This window comes from Micromys minutus (genome assembly GCF_963924665.1).
Source record: "Micromys minutus genome assembly, chromosome: 19".
Classification (NCBI taxonomy): domain Eukaryota; kingdom Metazoa; phylum Chordata; class Mammalia; order Rodentia; family Muridae; genus Micromys; species Micromys minutus.
This window is the reverse complement of record NC_137954.1, coordinates 26,119,494-26,133,571: the sequence shown is the minus strand read 5'-3', so window position 1 is coordinate 26,133,571 and position 14,078 is coordinate 26,119,494.

Genomic DNA, 14,078 nt, shown 5'->3' with positions numbered 1-14,078 from the left:
CCAAGTCATGTCATTTCAACAAACCCCTGGGAGCTTTCTCAGATTCACTCTGAGCACTGGTTGATCAGCCTGGTGTGTCTGCAGGTCCACGGTCATTGGTGTCAGTCCAGGAGGTGCCACTGTGCAAGAAAATGCCCCTCCATTATTTCATTTTAATTTAAAATCATTTGCAACTCTCTTCCTAAGCCAGAGTAACCCCAGGGTCTCCAAAATGACAGCTGTTAGAAGCTGCCTCCCACCCTCAGGCTTCTGCCACACATCACTTGGGACCAGAGTAGAGACCCACCAGCCTTTGGTTCACCCTCCAGCAGGAAACTGCTTCCTGCACTCTTCCATGGGACAAAAGCCAGCCACAGCATCAGAAATCATAAAGAGGCCAAAGGCAAGCAGCCGTCCACTTGGATGTAATTCTTTTCAGGGTCTCTGCTTTTCCATGCTGCTTCCGTCCTCTGACCCATTATACTCTGATTTAACTTGATTTCTAAAGTGTGTGTGTGTGTGTGTGTGTGTGTGTGTGTGTGTACCTCAGTGGCTTGCAGGCTTTATTAATTTTTACCTTTTAATTTTTACTAAGGATAACCTCAGGCCCTGGCATAGGACAGGTGTCTTAACACAGGTATCCATATTCTCAGCTTGTCATACACTTGTATGTATCCACCCAAAACTTGTAAAAAAGCTATTCAGTCCCAAAGTGTGCAAGATGATGAAGACGGATGTAGAATATCTATGTATTTGATAAATGTTGTAAAGGAGTCAAATATGAATATCAATCATTGTAATATATTCAGGGAGAGTCATTAAAACTCCAAAATTACACAGAGAAAGGTAAGACAGACAGGCAGAATGGGGACGCCCACATAGAGGAGTAAAAGGTGGGGAGGGGGTATTGTACTAGATCCTAAGGACAAGGGTAGGGTAGGGAGAGTTCCAGATAGAAATATCAGTATAATCTAATGTAAAGTAATGGGGATGATCAGACAGGTTCAGGAGACTGTAGCAAGTTCTTCACCCTCGGAAAGTTGGGTAAGTACAGTGTATGACACAGGAAGAAACACAGAGGGAGACAGGCAATGGGGACCAGGTTTTAGAGGGCTTTGTGTGAACCCCTGGTGACTTTCTCTGGCAGTGCAGGTAGCTTACAAATTTTAAGCTGCACAATACATTAAACGTGCATTATCCCATCTCAGTAAAGTGGTCATTAGATCAGACCATAAGAAACTCACCAGCGTTCCATCACTTTGACCTCCAGACAGGAAATCCCATGGCCAAGCTAGCACAGTTCTTACTGCCATTTTAGAGATGGGAGAATGACAGCACCTTCATCTTTACCCAGTGACACATAGCTACTAAATAAGAGGTGGGCTTTCAGAGGAGGGGTTACATGTCACATAAGGTACAAGAGCACCTCAAGGAAGTGAGAGTGAGCATGTTGGTTACCTAGAGCAGAGCATCATGGGAGGAGGGAAAAACCAAGCACAGATTTCCTGAAGCAAGAAGATAGTCCAAATGTGTGGGAACCCAAGAGAGCCAGCAAGGCTGGAGCAGAGAGAAGGGTTAAGAAAATGGTAGGAGGTGAAGTTTGAGCTGTGATTCGAAGTGAGGTTAGGTCCAGCTTTTCAGTCCAGTGAGACAGGAGAATGAAACACAGCTGATTATCTGACCCCTGTGTAAGAACTAACTTGAAAATGATATAAAGATGTAAACATAAGAACTGAAAGTATAAAAGGAAAAAAGAAAAAAAGGAAAAGATTATGCCATTGCTCAGGACAGTGATTTCTTGGATATGAACACCGCCCCTCTCAAATAAAAATAAATGAATGGGAAACAACATCAATCACAGCACAGAAAACAATGAAGAGAGCAATCCATAGACCACAAAAAAAAAAAAAAAAAAAAAAAAAAAAAAAAAAAAAAAAAAAAAAAAAAAACTACATTAAAAAAATGAGTAGAAGATATAGACCCTTCTCAATAGAGAAGAGTCAGTTGACTGGCAGGTAGACTTAAAAACTCGTGCATATCTAAGCATAAGAGAGACTAAAACTGCACTAAGGAGTCACCTTTCTTGTTGAAGATATGAAAGATAAAACGTGATGCTAAGAACACAGAGAAGGGGCACCCTACCCAGAGCTGGGGTTGGTAGAAATTGGTGTAGCCATGTTGGAAAATAGTGTGGCAGTTTCTCAAGAAAACTAAGACCAAATACCCAGTATAATCCCGGAATCCCACTGTGCTGAGGAACAGAAATCAGTGTTCAGGGGATGCTAGCAAGCAAGAGTACCTTCTGTTTGCAAGTGCAAGCTCATGTGTTAACAAGGAGAGTAGCTATTCTGCACTCGTCCACCATCCCTAATAGACCAAAGCAAAGGAGCCCAGAGAGTGTCATATGACTAACAGTGCAATCCCACTTCTAAGACTTACCCCTCCCCTGCCCCCAGCTTCCATCCAACTTTCTTTCCAGTCTGAAAGTGCCATTCCCCGGGTCACTTTTGTGGCTATTGTTGTTTGTCACAAGTTTTATACAGTATATGCTGTTCATATGTTTTCCTTTCCCCAACTTCTCCTAAATCCTCCCCTTCTCCCCATACATATTCACACATGCGTCAGCCCTATCATGTCTTGGAAACACTTTGGGAGGGGAGTGGGTATCATCCACCACCTCTGGCTCTTACAATCTTTCTGCTTCCTCTTCTGCATAGATCCCTGAGCCTTGGGAAGAAGGTGTTAAAAAAAGAAAAGAAAAGAAAAGAAAAGATTTATTTAGAGCGAGCATTCCTAAGTCTCTAATGTTCATATGGCGAGAAGCAACTTCTCTGATGAGGGTTGAGCAAGGCCCCGATCTAAGAGCATAGCGATATGAGACATGGACAGTCACATTACTATGCTCCTTCAGCCAAATAAGAGCGGTGGGTTCTCCTCCAGGGCCCAGGACCTATCCTATCGAGTCATGATTGTTACCTTGTGTCACCAGCCACGCCCTCATTCACTCTGCTCCCAGCAGCATTTCTGACAATCCACTTCACCCAAAGTCAAACATCTGTATGTCTGACCATGAACACACCGATACATGTGATATAGGTACAACTATGTTCCACATGCTTCCTGGGAGAGCATGGCTCTAGCAGAACAAGAGGGCATCCAAAATTAATCACACACACACGGATTGTGCTGAACAGTCTGCCCGTGGCTTTGATTTCTGAGAGAATTTAACATTTCGGTCTATGTAAATAATCTTTGTCTTTGAAAGCAACAGAAGGGAAATTATTTTTAACCCCCGCAACAGAATTGGTCTCCTTCTGGTTAGTAAGCACCAGTTAAGGTCAGGGGAAAATTCTTCTGCAGCCTTGCAGCAGTCACCCTGGCTCCACATTGGTTAATATCTGGATCAGCTAACAACTGTGCTCTGGCCACCTAAGTCTTCCTCTGTGTAGAAGAATGAGCCAGTCTTTTTGGAAGAGGACATTCACGTTTACTTTCAGTGGAAGAGCACTGGCCCGAAGATGTTGCTACAGCAGGTGGCTCTTTCCTGTCAATTCCCAGAAGTGATGGTTCTGCTGAGCTATTATTTGATATTCTGGAGGCTGCCATGCACCATTGTGTGACTGTGTTGCCTCTTGCACGTGTTACATGTGCAGCGCACTGTCAGATGTGAACAGTGTTTTGAATCTGACCCCACCTGATAACTCCCACTACAGTCTTCAGAAGACTAGAAAATACCTAGGAACCTGGCTTTGCTGTCACTCTTAACTAAGGAAACCAACTCCCAAACAAAATCTAAACTACTTCTTTATGAGAACCCATGGAACATATATCATCTTTGGAAAAGTAACTTCATAAGCAGGCAAGGTTTTTGTTGCTGTTTTTCTATGAAACTAATGCCCACATCTATAGAAGCTATTTGGTTAAAAATCTTTGATGTACAATTGTGACACCGGTTAATACTTTCAGGAGACCTCGGACTTCAGCTTCCTTGTGGTACCCCACTATTCAGCCCAGTCATAACCCTAGGGAGGCTTTGGGAAGTGGGTAAATAGGAGATGCTGACACCTGGCTCAGAAGCACTCCAGTTTACTAAGTGTGCCCTTCTGCACTTCCCTCATTTGAAAATGATGCTGTCAGTCCAAACAACATCAGCAACACATTCAAAAGACAAAGGAGCCTAGGAGAGGTGAACATCCAATTAGGGAATACTCTGGGGTTTGGATTAAAAAATGGCTTAATGCTACTGGTGCTGGTATAGAAAGATTCCTAAGGCACACTGACCATGGTAAATGGAAAAAGAAAATCACAGAACACAAACTTAAAAAGCCAGTTCTATTTATTTTAAGAGATCCATGCAGAGATACAAATGGAGAATTGCCACATGTTCATGGGTAAGCTATACATGTATGTGTGTAACATGTCTCTCCAGTCTTAGCATCGAGAAAGTGTACTTCCCATCATACAGCTGCAGTTTGAATTGCTCCTCAGTAGCTGAGGTACATTGAGGGCAGAATCTTCATTTTATTCAGTGTTCTTTCTTTGTTTTCTTCAAGGAGGGAGCACTATGAAACACCCCGAACAAAGCAACGTGGAGAGGAATGAGTTTATTTGGCTGACACTTCCATATCATCGGCAGCACAGAACTCAAACAGGACAGGAGCTGACACTGATGAAGGCATTCAGAGATGCTTCTTACTGGCTTGCTCATCATGTCTTGCTCAAACTGCTTTCTTATAGAACTCAGGACTACTAAGGAGTGAGACCACCCACAATGGTAGGGATCATTCCCCATAAATCACTATTTTTTTAAAAATGCCCCACAGGCTTGCCCCAAAATGTCTTATGGAGACAGTTGCTCAGTTGAGGCTCTCTCTTCTCTGATGACTCTTGGCTTGTGTCAAGTTGGCAGAAAACTAACCAGAATAGTATATAACTTGGAAATAACAAAAACTAAGTTGATCCATTTCCTTCTTCATGACTAATAGTGGAAAGACGGCTCTGCTATCAAAAAGCACTTAAAAGAAGTTAGCAAGTGTGAGAGTAGAGTTAGCTGGCTCTCCACTATCCTTTTTTTTTTTCCTGGTAGTTTTTCATCCCATTCCTCCTATAATGTAATTGCCACAAACTGAAAATTTGCTCTTCTAACCTCTCCTGTGGCTCCAAAGAGCCAGATAATGTGGCTAATGAGACAGGAATGGGTAGGCTGGGAAGAAGAGGTGGTGCCACCTTTTGTCCTTGCTTTGAAAGGATAAGATGTCTGGAACCACAGCAGCCAGTCTGCCAGTGTGAAGTGTCAAGGCTAAGGGGACTGCAGAGGCCAGGCTACATGTTGTTTAGCTCCTGAACAGATACCAGCAGCCTGCCTCTAGCATTCTTAACATTAGTAAGAAATATGAATCCCCGTTAGTTTAAGCTACTGTTGAGTGTTTTGTTGCAAGCAGCCATGCTCATTCCCAACTAGCATAAATGTGTACTATGCACCAGGAAATTGCGAACTCAAGGTGTTCATTCTACAAGAAAAGAAGAAGCAGAAGCAGAATAAAATGACCAAGATTACAGAAGAAGATGGTGCTCAAACTATAAATAAGAGCAGGGGAAAAAAATGAAAGTAACGAAATTTTTTCAGTCCCCATCCAGGGAGGAGAGGCCATGTAATCCAAAGTCACGGAAACAAGAGGGCTGTTGGGCCAATTAAATGAGATATAATTTATGGATATGGTTTATAAACACAAGAACAGTTTACAAATCTAAGGGTTGACAGAAGGGTTGTATGTGGTTAGGTTGAACCATATATGGATAGTAGCTAATATTCCATATTCTGTCATATCCCTAGACTCAAAGCCTCAACACCCCATATCCAAAGATATGGATCTCCAGAAAAATTATAACATTTCTCTGCTGTACTTCATTCTCTTAATATTAAAAAAAATTGTATCACGGTAGTGATTATTTCCATGGTACTTTGGTAAGATTTCAATAAAAAGCTAGAGGGCTTTGTCCAGTGTTCTAGGGGAGTCTGTCGTTGTTATATTAGATGACTTCAGAGAAATCCAAAGGTACCTGTGTATCAAAATGTATGCTCACTGCTTCCCCATTACTTACAGAAGGACCCACATAGTTCTTTCTGGTTAAAAAAAAAAAAAAAAAAAAAAACTTGGAGAACCACTGATATTTTAAAAATGTAGCATTCACCCAAGGAAGAGAAACCTTTGCCATCCTGAAATGTGTCTAGGGGAATAGCAAGTGAGGTACTGAGGTGATAAAATGGAATGGAGGCAACATGCTGTGAAAGAGATAAGACCTGGACCCAGGGAAAGCAAAAGAACAGCCAAAGGAGAACAACACCCCAGGGCAGTGTAGGAAGCATCCCAAGCCATCAAGAAATTAATTGTCAGACACAAGTGCAGAAAAGATTAGGGAGATCCAAAAGGCCAGAGATATGCGAGGGGAACTAATGGTTCAAGAACATTCAAACAGAAAGGGAAAGCCACAGATCCGTTTACATAAGCACAGCAGAGCAAAGAGCCATCCCAGGGAGGGCAGATGTAATCCAAGTCAGAAAACAAGCCCTTGATCTTATCTGGCATGGCCTGGGTATGGAGACCACAAGAGAGGACCAACACAGAGAAATGGTTGAAGGGTGTGCCAGTGCCGAGGAGGCATCCAAGTGTTGCAGTAAATCTCCAACCCCATTCAAGCCCAGCAGACTGCTAACAAGGAAAGCTTGAAACAGATGCAAAAGTCCCAAGCAAAGCCTGGAGTGGGAAAAGGATCCTGCAGGTGGTAAGTTAGCTCAGTGATCAGAGCTGTATGTTGACACAGATCAGCAAGTATCAGGATAAGCAAGTTAGCAACCAGGGCTCAGCCTGGCCAGTGAAGCTTGTGGTAATGACACCTATGGGTGATTATGGTGAAGACCCTACGTTAGGTTTTGTCAGTGTAGACAACAAAATTATTAAGCCAGTTAGAACCCAAGAAACCCATAAACAAGAAACTGGAGATGCTTAACTCAGTAGTAGGCACTTGCCTAAGCAAGCCCAAGATCCTGGATTAGGTTTCCAAGTCCAATTAAAAAAAAAAAAAAAGTGGGAACAAGGATAAGAAAGAAAGGAAGGGAGGGAGGGAGGGAGGGAGGGAAGGAGGGAGGGAGGGAGGAAGCAGGCACACAGACAGACAGACAGACAGGAAAGTGCCATGCACCAACAAATGCCAAAGTCTCCTAAGTCATGTCCACTCTATTTCTACAAATTTATATGTTCAAGTCTTATATGTTGTAAGATCTGAGGGGGAACGAAACACAAGACACAAAGTTTAAAGGATAGAAAGGGGAAGGGAGATCTTAGGAGCCAAGTACACTACCAAAAAAGGCAGGTGGGGTATGGTAAAGTCATGGGCTCCATAGAAGATGGAGAAGCTGAAGAGAAGGGAATCTGTTCAGAGACATTTAGCCCATTTGGACCAAAGACAGGCTTAGCTTCAGTTGAGTTTAAGCAGTTGAAATTCCTAAACGCCGGAGCAGCCTCTTCTGCATGCCGGGCACTTATGCACAGCAAGGTCAGAAACAACAGCTCTCAAGGTCATGCTCAGCTGTCTCAAATGCAAGGCTTAGTGATCATAGACATAAGGAGCAGCGTGTGCTTGTCAACTCAAAGTACAGGCTTTGTTTGGGTGGGCTGGGGGCAGGGGGCTTGCACCAAGTAAGTGGATGGAAGAGGCTGGCTTCGGGTGGTCTTTAAAGATAACTGAGCCCTTGGAGAATAGGAAAGAGTGCTAGAAAAGAGCCACATAGATCTGATCCTAATTATAGAACAGCTCTATGCTTGTCCAAAAGCAAAGTAGTCTTGGCTAAGAGAGTCACCAGGCTTCCCAGCCGGAAATTCAATGGCGTTCCATCAACCCAAAGCTTCCTGGGCTTGCTTCATGCCATCAGACTGTGCTGACAGAATCCACTTCATGCAGCTCTTGCTTTCTGATTCCCACAGTGCGTTCCATCTCCCCAACTGTTCTTGCTAGGGCTCGTTGTGTCAGTAGAATGGAGGGCAGAAAATCAGCCTAGTAAGGACTGAAGAATGATTATGCGAGCAAAATATGGGAAGAAATGGGTGTCAGTGGCACTGATAAACTCTCTCTCTCTCTCTCTCTCTCTCTCTCTCTCTGTGTGTGTGTGTGTGTGTGTGTGTGTGTGTGTGTGTGTGTGTGATATGCATGCCCTTCTGAACACACGTGCAGAAGTGTCCTTGTCTATCAGCCTCACGGTCTTGAAAAAGGTTCCTCACTGAACCCAGACTTGATGGTGTATTCCAGGAGTCTGGCTAGCCATGATCTGCAAGGACCTCCATGTCTCCCCCTCTACTTCTCCACATGGCTGTTGTGATTACAGGCACACAGGTATGGCCAACCTCAGCTTTTTACATGGGTGCTGAGACTCTGAACTCAGGTCCTGGTGTTTGAGGGGTAAACGTTTGTACCACCCATCTCCAGTCCCATGGCATTGTGAAATTCGACAACAGGGGGTTGAAACTTGGAGAAAGTCAAGAAATCTTCATGAGTAAGGACAAAGACCGGGAAAGAGCTAGAGACAGATGAGAAAGGAGGCTGAGAGAAGATTAAAGGGGGCAGCAGGTGTGCTTGGGCAGAAGAGCCCCATGCTAGTTCCCTCCTGGTTCTGAAAGCTCTGAATGAACTTGAACAGCTCAAAAAGTCTTGGATTTACGTTTGAAAATTGTAGGGAGGTGGGGTGAGGCTGCACATAGAGTTCTGCTCCCCATGCACATCCTAGTAGAACATGTAAAAGCCTACTACATTCCTGACTGTAGCCATATGACCCAAGGCAAGTCACATCACTGTTCTAAGCCTTAGTTTGTTTGTGTGCAAAGTGGGATCTAATTGCCTGCTTGAAGGGTGAGGAGGGGGGCCTCTGGAGAAAGAATGAGCAGACAGCAATTATTTGGCATAAACTGACAAGCAAGTAAACTCTTGCTATTTTGTTTGTTAACAATTACTGTAAAGACAAACAATGCGGCCAGGACAGAGGGAAAGCTGTAGCTTCAGGTGGCGTGTAGACACACAATTGGTCTGACTCTTACCGTAACCATTCACCTAGAAGATGGAGATGCATGTATGAATCAAACCACAGCACCAATATACAGTAAATGGATGCTTCACAGAGCTTCAGCTGTACCCTGGGTAGGAAGAGATCTTGTGTTCACTAAAAGCCACCCCCTCACTGGCACCACCAAACACTCTCTACCAGCTGTAATTATGCCACTGAAATGTCAGTATCTCGTCCCTCTATATCTGAGTAACAAGGTCTCCTATTAAAATGTTACTGTCATCTGCAAGGCAAAAATCCTATCAAGTTTTTTATCAACTGTTAACACTTTGGATATCACGAGTTTAACAGATTAGCTACTTAGTGATTTTGCAAGCAAAGCAAATAGCTGCACCTGACATGAGCTCATTGCTCATACCCCTGGGGAGGGGCTCCAGAAGAATCCCATCTGTGGGGAAGGAAAGATACATAAGAGAAAACAAAGCCAGATGTCACTCAGTTAAGTCCTGAATACAGAGGAAGCCCCTTGGGAAGCTGTAGTGGAGTTCCAGAGGGAACCAGAACTCTGCACAGAGGGAGTTTCAGAAAATGAGGGAGACTGACTGAGAAGTCACACAGCAGTCAGCTGACCTGGTATGGGTCTTATGAAAGTTGTTGCAAGAGATAGGTTGGGAGTTAGCTGTGGAGGGTGAGAATCAGCCAAGCCCAGGGCCAAGGATCTGTCCAAGAGTTGGGTCAGGTGGTTTGAGGATTCAAGTGTGCTTCCACTTGAACTAAGATTCTAATAGATGATACAGAACATTCATAGCATGCATCTAAGGCATGCTCAGCTTCTAATGGCAGACCTTCAAGAATGTATGTGTTCAGCTGATTCTGAAACTCTGAAAGACCTAGTTGGTGGGAGTAAAGGGAAGAGGAGATTGTCATTGGAGTATCAGGAGAAATCGGGTCTGGAGAGTCTGCCGAAACCTGTGTGAAAAGGAAGGGTAGGAATTAATCGATGGTTGTCACCTTGAAAGATATGACAGGGCAGACGCTTGGTGACAAAAATGTTCAGGTTTGCTTGGTTCATCATAACATCTCCCAGTGCTGGCCCTGTTCCAGAACATACCACACAAAACAACAGCAAAAGTGGGTGTGAACCTGGGGTATTCGGAACATCTCTTCTTTATCCAAGAGCTTTGCCTTTTTCTTCTCCCTGGGACAAGTAAGGACTAAACTGGCCCATGGGTGAGATGATAAGTAGAGGGTCAAATGGACTCTCCAAATGCGGACCCATATCTGGGATAAGGAGGTCATGATGATTTAGCTGCTTAGCCAGTGTAGAGGCCCCATGTGTCTGTGGTTGTCCTTAAGTCTGGATGGGCTTCTGAGGCACTTCCACTAACAGGAAAACTGTCTGTTGGGCTGAACAGATGTAAGGGAGGTTCACTGGAGCTCTTATCAGGACTTTTCCTTTCTGGAAAGTTAATCTTGTAAAAGAAGGGAAAAGGGCCCTGTCAAAAAGTCACCCTGGCTTTTTCCCATCACAGTACTTGAACAAATCCACCACAGGCTTTTTCTTCTCTAGCTTGTCACAAAACAGAATGGCATTTCAAAGGACACATTTACCTCCTACCCATGTCTGTCTCCCACACCATCTCATAAAATCAGGACAGATGATGAAGCTGGTGAGACTGACGTCCCTCTGTGGCCATGGTTCGGGAGCAATGAGGATTTAAATGAAAGTGCTTTAAGACACAGAAAGTCGAAATTTCACAATAACAGCAAAGGGAAGGGAAGGCAAGGAAGCCTTTAATTGATGTAACAAAGGAGAAAATTTGCAAAAACATATGGAGCACAAGTAACGAGCTGGACACAGCTTCAGGGAAAAATCGGGACCTTGGCTTCTTAGAAGCTCTTCCTTAATACTCCACAACATCTGGATCCCATCCATCTGCCATACACTGTCCCTGGGAAATGTAACCAAACAAATCAACTACTCTGCTCCTCATTTCAAACACTTTCATTTTTACGGTGGAGGGGAAATCTTCGGCAATCGCTGCTAGAGCATTTATGATTTTTCAAAAGTCATCAGGTAGATAGACTAAAGCAGCTGAGGCAAGTTCCAGATCTTTCGCTTTGCATGCTACCTTTGGTTTTCCGTAGGTCCATCTCAGGCCTAAGAACATGGACCAACACAAGCTGATTTCATCAGACTCCAGAGAGGTACATTTTAAGAGAAATTATAAGTCATCCATGGGTTTCTTATTCCTCCTATCTTCCGTGACAGCTGACAGGCTCGTTTTTCCATTCTCTAACCTCCTTGCATGGAAAAGAAAAAGTTGATAAGTCTGTTAATTACTCAAATAGACATTCAAAACTTGCATGTTTATGGGTGACGGCCCCTTGCCAACCAAAACAAGTATCAAATGAAAGTTCAAGATGAACTTTTTTTTCTTCTACTTTGCCGTAGAACTTTCACATATAGCCTTGTGTTCAGAAAATGAAACTCACTTTTCTCCACCCTTAAAATGAAAATAGTAGGATAGGTGACACTTCAGCTGCCTTCCCCAGCCAAACTCTATAAGCTTATGTCCAGATATATGCACCTATCTTTATTTTTACATATCCAAAGTAAGTATAGCTTCAAATAATAAATACATGACAAGATCTAAACATAAAAATAAACTTTTGTGTATATATGTGGACATACATGTGAATGCCCACACACCGGAGAAGCATACTGACATGTCAGCATCATTCTAAGATAAAGATGTATTTTCCCATGCATCTGACATGGATTTTTGCCTTTCAGGCTTTATTCTCTGGGTTTAAGTAAAGAAGTTAGGACTTGGAATCATGGGTGGAAAATGAGTTTTGATTTGCTTGCCAAATCTTATTTTTTGCCAGGATGATTATGTTGGAAAACATTGGTGAAGCTATGCCTGGGCTTAGCATAAAAGAGTACTTATATTTATAATGAGTATTTATATATAGGGAACATTTATGATGAGTAATTAAAATAAGTCATAACATGAAACAGATCATACATGATATTTCTGATGTTCTCAATAAGTCTATTAACGTCTGAATCCTATTCTATTCTATTTGTGGGAAGAGCTACCTCGGGGACAAAGACAGAAGCTACTGTTTGAATAATGGATCCTTTGGGGGTTTCACCACCAAAAAAAGAAAGGAAGAAAGAAAGGAAGGAAGGAAGGAAGGAAGAAAGAAAGAAAGAAAGAAAGAAAGAGAACATCTAAAAAAAATGGGATTCATCTATGGTCAGAACTCAAACTTCAGCATTGTGAGTCCAGACTCATTAACTCCCCACACTACCCATCAAGTGCCACAAAATGGTATGCCCACGCATAACTGGCAAGTCACCCAGGCAGAGCCCCAACAGAAAAGACGTAATCCTCCATCCCTCGTATTTCAAGCAGAATAAATTCATTAATGAAACTGGTTGCATAGATAACTGAAAAGATAAGAAACTAAAGAGGTGGAGAAACTCTGGGATGAGTAGCAGCAGAAAGCAACACTACTTTTTCTACAAGGGCACTGGGAGGGGGTGATAAGTCACTGTTTCAGAAGCTGCCCGTCAAGGGTTGACGTTATTGACAGAGAATCCATGAAGAGCTAGAACCCCTAAAATGAAAGCCAGAAATGCCTGCTTCTCTCTGGTCCCAATTTAATTCCCAGTCTTTTGCAAGTAGTAGAAAGGAAGCCCCAGAAATATTCTTATTGACCAAATACATTCAGATGGCATTTTCAGAAAAAGATCGGGAAACCTAGACACACATTTGTAAGAAACTGCAGGCAAAGATAAAGTCGTATATTGCCAGATAAGTAGATACTCATTAGATTTCAGGCCATGAATTTAAAATCAAATACCATAAGTACATCCTCCAGTAGACCTAATTTTTTCTACCTAATCCATTAACTTATTCCTAGTAGTATTATTCCTCCCTCTTAATGGAGAAGGCAAGGGTCCTTTCCTTCCATCTGAGATTCTTGCCTCTAGATTCAGGGTCAGGGTAGAAAAGTATTAATGGAAGTTCTGAGCCAAAGTAAAGACATCCTCCAATCCTGATTCCTAGCTCTCATAGGAAGGCTTAAGACACACAGAGAAAAAAGAAACTGCCAGACAGGATTGGATTGATTATTAGCTCTCCTCAGAGACCTATAAGTTAAGTGAAAATGTCTTTAAAGTGGTAGCTTGGAGATAATTTTGAAGCTATAAGATCTTTGACTCAATATTAGTCAATGGTTTAATAAGATAATGGTCCTCAATGCATAGTCCTGGCTATCAATATCCGAACTACCTTGAGATTTTGGCTAAAATTTTAAACTCACAAGAATGACCAAATCTAGATATTGAGTTTGAATAAGGTATTTTGGATAGTGCCTCTAAGACATGTTTTGAAGAAGATGCTTAACATCAGCTAGAAGCACAGAGTGTAACTATTGGCATTCCTTCTCCTAAATTAGGCATAGCCCTTGGTGATCACGCATCTACATCCACCAAGTAGTAGTAACTTATTCCTAGTAGTATATTATTCCTCCTTCTTAATGGAGGGATCAAACACTTTGCTGCTGTTTTATGATCTAGGAGATGCCCTGACCATTTGCCAGTGTATTCTCAGACATCTGTCCCACCTCTAGACTATATATTAATAATACTTCTCTTTATCCCCCTTCCCTGGAGAGAATCCAGAGGTAATGGCTTACCTCCCTTTATCCCTACACTCCTCCTTCACTTCCCTCTCTCCAGTCTCACACAGGAATCCACAGGAGAGCCCCTCCCCCTGAAATGAGGGTCTGAGTTGTCAGCTTCTCTTGCATCTCAGGTCCCTCTCAAGTATCAGAGGAAGTGACTGTAGTAGACACAGCTGCCCTAGCTGTAGGTCAGAGAGGCTTGTTCCCCACCATTGGGGGAGGGCTTTGTCCCCTTGCGGGTTAACTGAGGCTCCTGAAGGTGACTGCTGTTTTACAGCTAGCTGATCTTGCAGGATACAAATGTCCTTCCCATGGATGCTTTCCCTCTGGAGACTGCGAGGTCCCC